The sequence below is a fragment of the Phyllobates terribilis genome, unplaced genomic scaffold (genome assembly GCF_046119375.1).
Source record: "Phyllobates terribilis strain yellow unplaced genomic scaffold, ASM4611937v1 Scaffold_142__1_contigs__length_4687701, whole genome shotgun sequence".
NCBI classification, from domain to species: domain Eukaryota; kingdom Metazoa; phylum Chordata; class Amphibia; order Anura; family Dendrobatidae; genus Phyllobates; species Phyllobates terribilis.
Window position 1 is genome coordinate 2,219,883 of NW_027362902.1, and position 13,844 is coordinate 2,233,726.

The 13,844-nt window shown below is 46.1% G+C and overlaps 10 non-coding genes across 10 annotated transcripts; all 10 read left to right on the forward strand.

Annotated features, from left to right (window-relative positions):
• The first annotated feature begins 1,763 nt into the window (after positions 1-1,763).
• Positions 1,764-1,960, forward strand: LOC141206212 (U2 spliceosomal RNA). The gene has a single exon (XR_012276877.1). It is a non-coding gene; the product is annotated as a U2 spliceosomal RNA (small nuclear RNA).
• A 1,115-nt stretch (positions 1,961-3,075) lies between these two features.
• Positions 3,076-3,266, forward strand: LOC141205591 (U2 spliceosomal RNA). The gene has a single exon (XR_012276274.1). It is a non-coding gene; the product is annotated as a U2 spliceosomal RNA (small nuclear RNA).
• A 1,115-nt stretch (positions 3,267-4,381) lies between these two features.
• On the forward strand, positions 4,382-4,572 carry LOC141205592 (U2 spliceosomal RNA). The gene has a single exon (XR_012276275.1). It is a non-coding gene; the product is annotated as a U2 spliceosomal RNA (small nuclear RNA).
• A 1,115-nt stretch (positions 4,573-5,687) lies between these two features.
• LOC141205593 (U2 spliceosomal RNA) lies at positions 5,688-5,878 on the forward strand. Its single transcript, XR_012276276.1, has one exon. It is a non-coding gene; the product is annotated as a U2 spliceosomal RNA (small nuclear RNA).
• A 1,115-nt stretch (positions 5,879-6,993) lies between these two features.
• Positions 6,994-7,184, forward strand: LOC141206067 (U2 spliceosomal RNA). Its single transcript, XR_012276733.1, has one exon. It is a non-coding gene; the product is annotated as a U2 spliceosomal RNA (small nuclear RNA).
• Positions 7,185-8,299: 1,115 nt separating this feature from the next.
• On the forward strand, positions 8,300-8,490 carry LOC141206118 (U2 spliceosomal RNA). The gene has a single exon (XR_012276784.1). It is a non-coding gene; the product is annotated as a U2 spliceosomal RNA (small nuclear RNA).
• Positions 8,491-9,605: 1,115 nt separating this feature from the next.
• LOC141205594 (U2 spliceosomal RNA) lies at positions 9,606-9,796 on the forward strand. The gene has a single exon (XR_012276277.1). It is a non-coding gene; the product is annotated as a U2 spliceosomal RNA (small nuclear RNA).
• Positions 9,797-10,911: 1,115 nt separating this feature from the next.
• Positions 10,912-11,102, forward strand: LOC141205595 (U2 spliceosomal RNA). Its single transcript, XR_012276278.1, has one exon. It is a non-coding gene; the product is annotated as a U2 spliceosomal RNA (small nuclear RNA).
• Positions 11,103-12,217: 1,115 nt separating this feature from the next.
• Positions 12,218-12,408, forward strand: LOC141206068 (U2 spliceosomal RNA). The gene has a single exon (XR_012276734.1). It is a non-coding gene; the product is annotated as a U2 spliceosomal RNA (small nuclear RNA).
• A 1,115-nt stretch (positions 12,409-13,523) lies between these two features.
• Positions 13,524-13,714, forward strand: LOC141205597 (U2 spliceosomal RNA). Its single transcript, XR_012276279.1, has one exon. It is a non-coding gene; the product is annotated as a U2 spliceosomal RNA (small nuclear RNA).
• Positions 13,715-13,844: the final 130 nt, after the last annotated feature.

The following is a 13,844-nucleotide window of genomic DNA, read 5'->3' on the forward strand; positions in this document are numbered from 1 at the left end:
TCGGTGTTGGTGAACGGCTGGAAGACTGACCCCTTCCCTGTCCTCTCTGGGGTCAGACAAGGCTGCCCTCTATCACCTCTTCTTTTTGTTTGTGTTATAGAACTCTTCGCAGAGGCTATCCGGCAGAATGGAGAGATCAGAGGGATCACCGCACCGGGTCCGGGACGACACGAGGTCAAGTGCTCGCTCTACATGGACGACGTCACCGTCTTCTGCGCTGATCGTGGTTCAGTCGACGCCCTCGTCCAGACGTGTGAGAGGTTCGGCCGGGCTTCAGGGGCCAAAGTCAACTGCAGGAAGTCGGAAGCCATGCTCTTCGGGGATTGGCAGCCGGCCTCCTCCGCCCCCTTCCCCTTCAACATTCAACCGGATTTCCTCAAGGTGCTGGGAGTCTGGTTCGGGAAGGAAGGAGCGGCCCTCAAGTCCTGGCAAGAACGCTTGGCCAAGGTGAAGCAACGGATCGGACTCTGGAGCCTCAGACACCTCACTTGTGAGGGTAAGGCACTCGTCCTGCGTAATGAGGTCCTGCCCGTCTTGCAGTACACGGCGCAGGCCTGGCCCCCACACGTCACTGTGTGCAGGGCCATTACCAGGACAGTGTTTCACTTTGTCTGGGGATCCAAGATGGACAGAGTCAGGCGGGTCGTCATGTACAAGGAGCCTCGCAAGGGTGGGAAGGGCGTTCCAGATATCCCCACCCTCCTGCGATCCTCTTTTGTGTGTGATTGTGTCCGCCGGACTTTGCAAGTCAAGAATGGCTCCGCGGGCAGGTCCATGTCTCGCTTCTTCCTGCTTCCTCTTTGGAGGCGACTCGGCTGGGACAAGTGGGACAGCTCCTTCCCCTACAACTGGACGACGCCATGGTTCTATGGAGACGTCGTTCGATTTGTGGGGGAGCATCAACTGGAGGGACTCAAGCCCGACTTGTGGAAGCCCAAAACTATCCACAAGCTAATCAGAGCCAAGGATGACGTGGAGAACATCACAGGACTTCACCAGGACACGCTGGAGACTGTGTGGACAAATGTGTCGTCTGACAGGCTGACCAACGGGCACAAGGACTTGACGTGGATGGCGATTCAGGGCGGACTGCCCGTCCGGTCATTCATGCATGCCCGGAACCTGTGCAAGACCCGGTACTGCCCAAGGTGCCCCTTCATGGAGGAAACATCTTTGCACACTTTTTGGGACTGCGGATTTGCACAGCGCCTATTGACTGCACTTGAGGACGACCTGAGGAACTCTGTCCCCAGGGCGAGCCTATCGCACCATTCTGTGCTTTACGGACTCTTCCCTGGGGTTCATACCGTCGGAGCCATCCAGGAGGCTTGGCGCCTTATGAACTGCTTCAAGGATGCTGTTTGGGTCGCCAGGAACCGGCTCATCTTGAGGAGGGAGAGGATGTCCATCCAGGACTGCCGCAGGCTGATCCACAGCCTGCTCAGAGACTATTCCATCATGGACGGTCCGGAGGACGAGGATGAGGACTAAACCCCTCCTCCCCCTCTCCTCTTATGTGTCTTGTCTTTCAATAAAGCTTCGGGCCTGTGATTTTCCCCTCCCCATCCCCTTTTTCCCAATCTCCATCCCTTATCACGGTTCGTCGTACTGTATTGATTGACATACTTTTTCTTTCAGATTGAGTGTTTTGTGTAGCATAGGGGTGTGATGTGTCTAGTTAGTGCGTCGTATCCTCATGCTATGTAAATATGATGTAGAATTCTGTGTGTACTGGGCTGCGGCACTGTACACTGTCTGTTAACTTATTTTTTGTGCTAATAAAAGATATATTCAATCAAAAAAAAAATCTGTTCTTATCAGTTTAATATCTGATACGTCCCCTATCTGGGGACCATATATTAAATGGATTTTTAGAACAGGGAGATGGAAAAAGAGCTTGCTCTGTCCACTCCATGCATTGACCTGGTATTGCAGTATCTCCAGGACCGGTGCACCCCTTCTTTAATGCAGTTTCTAAAATCAGAAAGAATTGAATTCAATGTTTTTTGTTCATTTTGCTTGTTTGTCGGATTTTGGGATGGACTCTTTGGCTTTGCTTTTCTTCTCCTCATTGGATTTTTCATGTTCAAAGTTGCAGAAGCCAGATTACAAGCTCATTTTGGTTCAACTTCAGCAACTGTGCATTGCATTGCCATGTAATGTGATGCAATGCTATCTTTCTAGCTCTCCCTTTTTACTTCCTTTTGGATAAACAGACATATTAGGCAAGCATTTTGGAGCTTTCACCTAAATAACTACAGGTGGTGAGATAAGCTGCACAATATAATTGACCTTTCAGTATATTGTTGCACACACACCATCTATTTAGCAAATGCCCTTGTTATCAACAGCAGCCTTTTAAACTCACCTGAGCTAACAGGTATGTGCGCTGGTTACTCTGCTGCGCTTAAAATTTCTTTTTTGGTTTGCTACAATGCCTTTTCTGAAACGTTGTCTCCTTCTGCTGGAACACTGACTTCTTTCATTTAATGCCTGCAGACTATAAAAGAGAACCCAACCCAAAAAGTTTGGTTGATTAGTCTGTGGCATTCTGTTAAACTGTTGCTTATGGCGGTCTCTGTCAGCTTCTCAGCGACATTCAGCCAGCCAGGTATCCTGCCTGCAGTAGATGGAATGTGGCAATGGAACGCTGGCTGCGCGTGTCATAATAGGCTCTGAGCCTTTATATACCTGTGCACAGCAGCAGCCACCTTCAGTCTGCTGCTGGACAGCCAGCAGCAGCAGCAGCAGGAGAGGTATGTAATCAGGAGCCCTCCTGCTAAGGGTAGACAGCTGCTCGTTCCACCCCACCCCCCGCCTTAATTGGTTCTCCTCCCTTCCAACGGTGTTGAGGCGGGTGGGAACAGCAGGGGGTGAAGGTGCTGTGTTTAAAGAGGTGGAGTTATGCAGATCTAAAACGCGTGGATTGCAGCAGCAGCAAGCCGAAAAGTGCAGGAATGTAAGGGATCTAGAGGTTGACAACATGTCTTCTTAACGGGAGTCCAGGAGCTCATCTCCACAAATGGACTTTTCAGGATCCTTGGGTGGCTCCGTAGTTTGAAACCAATTCTGGTTATCGCTTCTCGGCCTTTTGGCTAAGATCAAGTGTAGTATCTGTTCTTATCAGTTTAATATCTGATACGTCCCCTATCTGGGGACCATATATTAAATGGATTTTTAGAACAGGGAGATGGAAAAAGAGCTTGCTCTGTCCACTCCACGCATTGACCTGGTATTGCAGTATCTCCAGGACCGGTGCACCCCTTCTTTAATGCAGTTTCTAAAATCAGAAAGAATTGAATTCAATGTTTTTTGTTCATTTTGCTTGTTTGTCGGATTTTGGGATGGACTCTTTGGCTTTGCTTTTCTTCTCCTCATTGGATTTTTCATGTTCAAAGTTGCAGAAGCCAGATTACAAGCTCATTTTGGTTCAACTTCAGCAACTGTGCATTGCATTGCCATGTAATGTGATGCAATGCTATCTTTCTAGCTCTCCCTTTTTACTTCCTTTTGGATAAACAGACATATTAGGCAAGCATTTTGGAGCTTTCACCTAAATAACTACAGGTGGTGAGATAAGCTGCACAATATAATTGACCTTTCAGTATATTGTTGCACACACACCATCTATTTAGCAAATGCCCTTGTTATCAACAGCAGCCTTTTAAACTCACCTGAGCTAACAGGTATGTGCGCTGGTTACTCTGCTGCGCTTAAAATTTCTTTTTTGGTTTGCTACAATGCCTTTTCTGAAACGTTGTCTCCTTCTGCTGGAACACTGACTTCTTTCATTTAATGCCTGCAGACTATAAAAGAGAACCCAACCCAAAAAGTTTGGTTGATTAGTCTGTGGCATTCTGTTAAACTGTTGCTTATGGCGGTCTCTGTCAGCTTCTCAGCGACATTCAGCCAGCCAGGTATCCTGCCTGCAGTAGATGGAATGTGGCAATGGAACGCTGGCTGCGCGTGTCATAATAGGCTCTGAGCCTTTATATACCTGTGCACAGCAGCAGCCACCTTCAGTCTGCTGCTGGACAGCCAGCAGCAGCAGCAGCAGGAGAGGTATGTAATCAGGAGCCCTCCTGCTAAGGGTAGACAGCTGCTCGTTCCACCCCACCCCCCGCCTTAATTGGTTCTCCTCCCTTCCAACGGTGTTGAGGCGGGTGGGAACAGCAGGGGGTGAAGGTGCTGTGTTTAAAGAGGTGGAGTTATGCAGATCTAAAACGCGTGGATTGCTGCAGCAGCAAGCCGAAAAGTGCAGGCATGTAAGGGATCTAGAGGTTGACAACATGTCTTCTTAACGGGAGTCCAGGAGCTCATCTCCACAAATGGACTTTTCAGGATCCTTGGGTGGCTCCGTAGTTTGAAACCAATTCTGGTTATCGCTTCTCGGCCTTTTGGCTAAGATCAAGTGTAGTATCTGTTCTTATCAGTTTAATATCTGATACGTCCCCTATCTGGGGACCATATATTAAATGGATTTTTAGAACAGGGAGATGGAAAAAGAGCTTGCTCTGTCCACTCCACGCATTGACCTGGTATTGCAGTATCTCCAGGACCGGTGCACCCCTTCTTTAATGCAGTTTCTAAAATCAGAAAGAATTGAATTCAATGTTTTTTGTTCATTTTGCTTGTTTGTCGGATTTTGGGATGGACTCTTTGGCTTTGCTTTTCTTCTCCTCATTGGATTTTTCATGTTCAAAGTTGCAGAAGCCAGATTACAAGCTCATTTTGGTTCAACTTCAGCAACTGTGCATTGCATTGCCATGTAATGTGATGCAATGCTATCTTTCTAGCTCTCCCTTTTTACTTCCTTTTGGATAAACAGACATATTAGGCAAGCATTTTGGAGCTTTTACCTAAATAACTACAGGTGGTGAGATAAGCTGCACAATATAATTGACCTTTCAGTATATTGTTGCACACACACCATCTATTTAGCAAATGCCCTTGTTATCAACAGCAGCCTTTTAAACTCACCTGAGCTAACAGGTATGTGCGCTGGTTACTCTGCTGCGCTTAAAATTTCTTTTTTGGTTTGCTACAATGCCTTTTCTGAAACGTTGTCTCCTTCTGCTGGAACACTGACTTCTTTCATTTAATGCCTGCAGACTATAAAAGAGAACCCAACCCAAAAAGTTTGGTTGATTAGTCTGTGGCATTCTGTTAAACTGTTGCTTATGGCGGTCTCTGTGAGCTTCTCAGCGACATTCAGCCAGCCAGGTATCCTGCCTGCAGTAGATGGAATGTGGCAATGGAACGCTGGCTGCGCGTGTCATAATAGGCTCTGAGCCTTTATATACCTGTGCACAGCAGCAGCCACCTTCAGTCTGCTGCTGGACAGCCAGCAGCAGCAGCAGCAGGAGAGGTATGTAATCAGGAGCCCTCCTGCTAAGGGTAGACAGCTGCTCGTTCCACCCCACCCCCCGCCTTAATTGGTTCTCCTCCCTTCCAACGGTGTTGAGGCGGGTGGGAACAGCAGGGGGTGAAGGTGCTGTGTTTAAAGAGGTGGAGTTATGCAGATCTAAAACGCGTGGATTGCAGCAGCAGCAAGCCGAAAAGTGCAGGCATGTAAGGGATCTAGAGGTTGACAACATGTCTTCTTAACGGGAGTCCAGGAGCTCATCTCCACAAATGGACTTTTCAGGATCCTTGGGTGGCTCCGTAGTTTGAAACCAATTCTGGTTATCGCTTCTCGGCCTTTTGGCTAAGATCAAGTGTAGTATCTGTTCTTATCAGTTTAATATCTGATACGTCCCCTATCTGGGGACCATATATTAAATGGATTTTTAGAACAGGGAGATGGAAAAAGAGCTTGCTCTGTCCACTCCACGCATTGACCTGGTATTGCAGTATCTCCAGGACCGGTGCACCCCTTCTTTAATGCAGTTTCTAAAATCAGAAAGAATTGAATTCAATGTTTTTTGTTCATTTTGCTTGTTTGTCGGATTTTGGGATGGACTCTTTGGCTTTGCTTTTCTTCTCCTCATTGGATTTTTCATGTTCAAAGTTGCAGAAGCCAGATTACAAGCTCATTTTGGTTCAACTTCAGCAACTGTGCATTGCATTGCCATGTAATGTGATGCAATGCTATCTTTCTAGCTCTCCCTTTTTACTTCCTTTTGGATAAACAGACATATTAGGCAAGCATTTTGGAGCTTTCACCTAAATAACTACAGGTGGTGAGATAAGCTGCACAATATAATTGACCTTTCAGTATATTGTTGCACACACACCATCTATTTAGCAAATGCCCTTGTTATCAACAGCAGCCTTTTAAACTCACCTGAGCTAACAGGTATGTGCGCTGGTTACTCTGCTGCGCTTAAAATTTCTTTTTTGGTTTGCTACAATGTCTTTTCTGAAACGTTGTCTCCTTCTGCTGGAACACTGACTTCTTTCATTTAATGCCTGCAGACTATAAAAGAGAACCCAACCCAAAAAGTTTGGTTGATTAGTCTGTGGCATTCTGTTAAACTGTTGCTTATGGCGGTCTCTGTGAGCTTCTCAGCGACATTCAGCCAGCCAGGTATCCTGCCTGCAGTAGATGGAATGTGGCAATGGAACGCTGGCTGCGCGTGTCATAATAGGCTCTGAGCCTTTATATACCTGTGCACAGCAGCAGCCACCTTCAGTCTGCTGCTGGACAGCCAGCAGCAGCAGCAGCAGGAGAGGTATGTAATCAGGAGCCCTCCTGCTAAGGGTAGACAGCTGCTCGTTCCACCCCACCCCCCGCCTTAATTGGTTCTCCTCCCTTCCAACGGTGTTGAGGCGGGTGGGAACAGCAGGGGGTGAAGGTGCTGTGTTTAAAGAGGTGGAGTTATGCAGATCTAAAACGCGTGGATTGCAGCAGCAGCAAGCCGAAAAGTGCAGGCATGTAAGGGATCTAGAGGTTGACAACATGTCTTCTTAACGGGAGTCCAGGAGCTCATCTCCACAAATGGACTTTTCAGGATCCTTGGGTGGCTCCGTAGTTTGAAACCAATTCTGGTTATCGCTTCTCGGCCTTTTGGCTAAGATCAAGTGTAGTATCTGTTCTTATCAGTTTAATATCTGATACATCCCCTATCTGGGGACCATATATTAAATGGATTTTTAGAACAGGGAGATGGAAAAAGAGCTTGCTCTGTCCACTCCACGCATTGACCTGGTATTGCAGTATCTCCAGGACCGGTGCACCCCTTCTTTAATGCAGTTTCTAAAATCAGAAAGTATTGAATTCAATGTTTTTTGTTCATTTTGCTTGTTTGTCGGATTTTGGGATGGACTCTTTGGCTTTGCTTTTCTTCTCCTCATTGGATTTTTCATGTTCAAAGTTGCAGAAGCCAGATTACAAGCTCATTTTGGTTCAACTTCAGCAACTGTGCATTGCATTGCCATGTAATGTGATGCAATGCTATCTTTCTAGCTCTCCCTTTTTACTTCCTTTTGGATAAACAGACATATTAGGCAAGCATTTTGGAGCTTTCACCTAAATAACTACAGGTGGTGAGATAAGCTGCACAATATAATTGACCTTTCAGTATATTGTTGCACACACACCATCTATTTAGCAAATGCCCTTGTTATCAACAGCAGCCTTTTAAACTCACCTGAGCTAACAGGTATGTGCGCTGGTTACTCTGCTGCGCTTAAAATTTCTTTTTTGGTTTGCTACAATGCCTTTTCTGAAACGTTGTCTCCTTCTGCTGGAACACTGACTTCTTTCATTTAATGCCTGCAGACTATAAAAGAGAACCCAACCCAAAAAGTTTGGTTGATTAGTCTGTGGCATTCTGTTAAACTGTTGCTTATGGCGGTCTCTGTGAGCTTCTCAGCGACATTCAGCCAGCCAGGTATCCTGCCTGCAGTAGATGGAATGTGGCAATGGAACGCTGGCTGCGCGTGTCATAATAGGCTCTGAGCCTTTATATACCTGTGCACAGCAGCAGCCACCTTCAGTCTGCTGCTGGACAGCCAGCAGCAGCAGCAGCAGGAGAGGTATGTAATCAGGAGCCCTCCTGCTAAGGGTAGACAGCTGCTCGTTCCACCCCACCCCCCGCCTTAATTGGTTCTCCTCCCTTCCAACGGTGTTGAGGCGGGTGGGAACAGCAGGGGGTGAAGGTGCTGTGTTTAAAGAGGTGGAGTTATGCAGATCTAAAACGCGTGGATTGCAGCAGCAGCAAGCCGAAAAGTGCAGGCATGTAAGGGATCTAGAGGTTGACAACATGTCTTCTTAACGGGAGTCCAGGAGCTCATCTCCACAAATGGACTTTTCAGGATCCTTGGGTGGCTCCGTAGTTTGAAACCAATTCTGGTTATCGCTTCTCGGCCTTTTGGCTAAGATCAAGTGTAGTATCTGTTCTTATCAGTTCAATATCTGATACGTCCCCTATCTGGGGACCATATATTAAATGGATTTTTAGAACAGGGAGATGGAAAAAGAGCTTGCTCTGTCCACTCCACGCATTGACCTGGTATTGCAGTATCTCCAGGACCGGTGCACCCCTTCTTTAATGCAGTTTCTAAAATCAGAAAGAATTGAATTCAATGTTTTTTGTTCATTTTGCTTGTTTGTCGGATTTTGGGATGGACTCTTTGGCTTTGCTTTTCTTCTCCTCATTGGATTTTTCATGTTCAAAGTTGCAGAAGCCAGATTACAAGCTCATTTTGGTTCAACTTCAGCAACTGTGCATTGCATTGCCATGTAATGTGATGCAATGCTATCTTTCTAGCTCTCCCTTTTTACTTCCTTTTGGATAAACAGACATATTAGGCAAGCATTTTGGAGCTTTCACCTAAATAACTACAGGTGGTGAGATAAGCTGCACAATATAATTGACCTTTCAGTATATTGTTGCACACACACCATCTATTTAGCAAATGCCCTTGTTATCAACAGCAGCCTTTTAAACTCACCTGAGCTAACAGGTATGTGCGCTGGTTACTCTGCTGCGCTTAAAATTTCTTTTTTGGTTTGCTACAATGCCTTTTCTGAAACGTTGTCTCCTTCTGCTGGAACACTGACTTCTTTCATTTAATGCCTGCAGACTATAAAAGAGAACCCAACCCAAAAAGTTTGGTTGATTAGTCTGTGGCATTCTGTTAAACTGTTGCTTATGGCGGTCTCTGTGAGCTTCTCAGCGACATTCAGCCAGCCAGGTATCCTGCCTGCAGTAGATGGAATGTGGCAATGGAACGCTGGCTGCGCGTGTCATAATAGGCTCTGAGCCTTTATATACCTGTGCACAGCAGCAGCCACCTTCAGTCTGCTGCTGGACAGCCAGCAGCAGCAGCAGCAGGAGAGGTATGTAATCAGGAGCCCTCCTGCTAAGGGTAGACAGCTGCTCGTTCCACCCCACCCCCCGCCTTAATTGGTTCTCCTCCCTTCCAACGGTGTTGAGGCGGGTGGGAACAGCAGGGGGTGAAGGTGCTGTGTTTAAAGAGGTGGAGTTATGCAGATCTAAAACGCGTGGATTGCAGCAGCAGCAAGCCGAAAAGTGCAGGCATGTAAGGGATCTAGAGGTTGACAACATGTCTTCTTAACGGGAGTCCAGGAGCTCATCTCCACAAATGGACTTTTCAGGATCCTTGGGTGGCTCCGTAGTTTGAAACCAATTCTGGTTATCGCTTCTCGGCCTTTTGGCTAAGATCAAGTGTAGTATCTGTTCTTATCAGTTTAATATCTGATACGTCCCCTATCTGGGGACCATATATTAAATGGATTTTTAGAACAGGGAGATGGAAAAAGAGCTTGCTCTGTCCACTCCACGCATTGACCTGGTATTGCAGTATCTCCAGGACCGGTGCACCCCTTCTTTAATGCAGTTTCTAAAATCAGAAAGAATTGAATTCAATGTTTTTTGTTCATTTTGCTTGTTTGTCGGATTTTGGGATGGACTCTTTGGCTTTGCTTTTCTTCTCCTCATTGGATTTTTCATGTTCAAAGTTGCAGAAGCCAGATTACAAGCTCATTTTGGTTCAACTTCAGCAACTGTGCATTGCATTGCCATGTAATGTGATGCAATGCTATCTTTCTAGCTCTCCCTTTTTACTTCCTTTTGGATAAACAGACATAGTAGGCAAGCATTTTGGAGCTTTCACCTAAATAACTACAGGTGGTGAGATAAGCTGCACAATATAATTGACCTTTCAGTATATTGTTGCACACACACCATCTATTTAGCAAATGCCCTTGTTATCAACAGCAGCCTTTTAAACTCACCTGAGCTAACAGGTATGTGCGCTGGTTACTCTGCTGCGCTTAAAATTTCTTTTTTGGTTTGCTACAATGCCTTTTCTGAAACGTTGTCTCCTTCTGCTGGAACACTGACTTCTTTCATTTAATGCCTGCAGACTATAAAAGAGAACCCAACCCAAAAAGTTTGGTTGATTAGTCTGTGGCATTCTGTTAAACTGTTGCTTATGGCGGTCTCTGTGAGCTTCTCAGCGACATTCAGCCAGCCAGGTATCCTGCCTGCAGTAGATGGAATGTGGCAATGGAACGCTGGCTGCGCGTGTCATAATAGGCTCTGAGCCTTTATATACCTGTGCACAGCAGCAGCCACCTTCAGTCTGCTGCTGGACAGCCAGCAGCAGCAGCAGCAGGAGAGGTATGTAATCAGGAGCCCTCCTGCTAAGGGTAGACAGCTGCTCGTTCCACCCCACCCCCCGCCTTAATTGGTTCTCCTCCCTTCCAACGGTGTTGAGGCGGGTGGGAACAGCAGGGGGTGAAGGTGCTGTGTTTAAAGAGGTGGAGTTATGCAGATCTAAAACGCGTGGATTGCAGCAGCAGCAAGCCGAAAAGTGCAGGCATGTAAGGGATCTAGAGGTTGACAACATGTCTTCTTAACGGGAGTCCAGGAGCTCATCTCCACAAATGGACTTTTCAGGATCCTTGGGTGGCTCCGTAGTTTGAAACCAATTCTGGTTATCGCTTCTCGGCCTTTTGGCTAAGATCAAGTGTAGTATCTGTTCTTATCAGTTTAATATCTGATACGTCCCCTATCTGGGGACCATATATTAAATGGATTTTTAGAACAGGGAGATGGAAAAAGAGCTTGCTCTGTCCACTCCACGCATTGACCTGGTATTGCAGTATCTCCAGGACCGGTGCACCCCTTCTTTAATGCAGTTTCTAAAATCAGAAAGAATTGAATTCAATGTTTTTTGTTCATTTTGCTTGTTTGTCGGATTTTGGGATGGACTCTTTGGCTTTGCTTTTCTTCTCCTCATTGGATTTTTCATGTTCAAAGTTGCAGAAGCCAGATTACAAGCTCATTTTGGTTCAACTTCAGCAACTGTGCATTGCATTGCCATGTAATGTGATGCAATGCTATCTTTCTAGCTCTCCCTTTTTACTTCCTTTTGGATAAACAGACATATTAGGCAAGCATTTTGGAGCTTTCACCTAAATAACTACAGGTGGTGAGATAAGCTGCACAATATAATTGACCTTTCAGTATATTGTTGCACACACACCATCTATTTAGCAAATGCCCTTGTTATCAACAGCAGCCTTTTAAACTCACCTGAGCTAACAGGTATGTGCGCTGGTTACTCTGCTGCGCTTAAAATTTCTTTTTTGGTTTGCTACAATGCCTTTTCTGAAACGTTGTCTCCTTCTGCTGGAACACTGACTTCTTTCATTTAATGCCTGCAGACTATAAAAGAGAACCCAACCCAAAAAGTTTGGTTGATTAGTCTGTGGCATTCTGTTAAACTGTTGCTTATGGCGGTCTCTGTGAGCTTCTCAGCGACATTCAGCCAGCCAGGTATCCTGCCTGCAGTAGATGGAATGTGGCAATGGAACGCTGGCTGCGCGTGTCATAATAGGCTCTGAGCCTTTATATACCTGTGCACAGCAGCAGCCACCTTCAGTCTGCTGCTGGACAGCCAGCAGCAGCAGCAGCAGGAGAGGTATGTAATCAGGAGCCCTCCTGCTAAGGGTAGACAGCTGCTCGTTCCACCCCACCCCCCGCCTTAATTGGTTCTCCTCCCTTCCAACGGTGTTGAGGCGGGTGGGAACAGCAGGGGGTGAAGGTGCTGTGTTTAAAGAGGTGGAGTTATGCAGATCTAAAACGCGTGGATTGCAGCAGCAGCAAGCCGAAAAGTGCAGGCATGTAAGGGATCTAGAGGTTGACAACATGTCTTCTTAACGGGAGTCCAGGAGCTCATCTCCACAAATGGACTTTTCAGGATCCTTGGGTGGCTCCGTAGTTTGAAACCAATTCTGGTTATCGCTTCTCGGCCTTTTGGCTAAGATCAAGTGTAGTATCTGTTCTTATCAGTTTAATATCTGATACATCCCCTATCTGGGGACCATATATTAAATGGATTTTTAGAACAGGGAGATGGAAAAAGAGCTTGCTCTGTCCACTCCACGCATTGACCTGGTATTGCAGTATCTCCAGGACCGGTGCACCCCTTCTTTAATGCAGTTTCTAAAATCAGAAAGTATTGAATTCAATGTTTTTTGTTCATTTTGCTTGTTTGTCGGATTTTGGGATGGACTCTTTGGCTTTGCTTTTCTTCTCCTCATTGGATTTTTCATGTTCAAAGTTGCAGAAGCCAGATTACAAGCTCATTTTGGTTCAACTTCAGCAACTGTGCATTGCATTGCCATGTAATGTGATGCAATGCTATCTTTCTAGCTCTCCCTTTTTACTTCCTTTTGGATAAACAGACATATTAGGCAAGCATTTTGGAGCTTTCACCTAAATAACTACAGGTGGTGAGATAAGCTGCACAATATAATTGACCTTTCAGTATATTGTTGCACACACACCATCTATTTAGCAAATGCCCTTGTTATCAACAGCAGCCTTTTAAACTCACCTGAGCTAACAGGTATGTGCGCTGGTTACTCTGCTGCGCTTAAAATTTCTTTTTTGGTTTGCTACAATGCCTTTTCTGAAACGTTGTCTCCTTCTGCTGGAACACTGACTTCTTTCATTTAATGCCTGCAGACTATAAAAGAGAACCCAACCCAAAAAGTTTGGTTGATTAGTCTGTGGCATTCTGTTAAACTGTTGCTTATGGCGGTCTCTGTGAGCTTCTCAGCGACATTCAGCCAGCCAGGTATCCTGCCTGCAGTAGATGGAATGTGGCAATGGAACGCTGGCTGCGCGTGTCATAATAGGCTCTGAGCCTTTATATACCTGTGCACAGCAGCAGCCACCTTCAGTCTGCTGCTGGACAGCCAGCAGCAGCAGCAGCAGGAGAGGTATGTAATCAGGAGCCCTCCTGCTAAGGGTAGACAGCTGCTCGTTCCACCCCACCCCCCGCCTTAATTGGTTCTCCTCCCTTCCAACGGTGTTGAGGCGGGTGGGAACAGCAGGGGGTGAAGGTGCTGTGTTTAAAGAGGTGGAGTTATGCAGATCTAAAACGCGTGGATTGCAGCAGCAGCAAGCCGAAAAGTGCAGGCATGTAAGGGATCTAGAGGTTGACAACATGTCTTCTTAACGGGAGTCCAGGAGCTCATCTCCACAAATGGACTTTTCAGGATCCTTGGGTGGCTCCGCAGTTTGAAACCAATTCTGGTTATCGCTTCTCGGCCTTTTGGCTAAGATCAAGTGTAGTATCTGTTCTTATCAGTTTAATATCTGATACGTCCCCTATCTGGGGACCATATATTAAATGGATTTTTAGAACAGGGAGATGGAAAAAGAGCTTGCTCTGTCCACTCCACGCATTGACCTGGTATTGCAGTATCTCCAGGACCGGTGCACCCCTTCTTTAATGCAGTTTCTAAAATCAGAAAGAATTGAATTCAATGTTTTTTGTTCATTTTGCTTGTTTGTCGGATTTTGGGATGGACTCTTTGGCTTTGCTTTTCTTCTCCTCATTGGATTTTTCATGTTCAA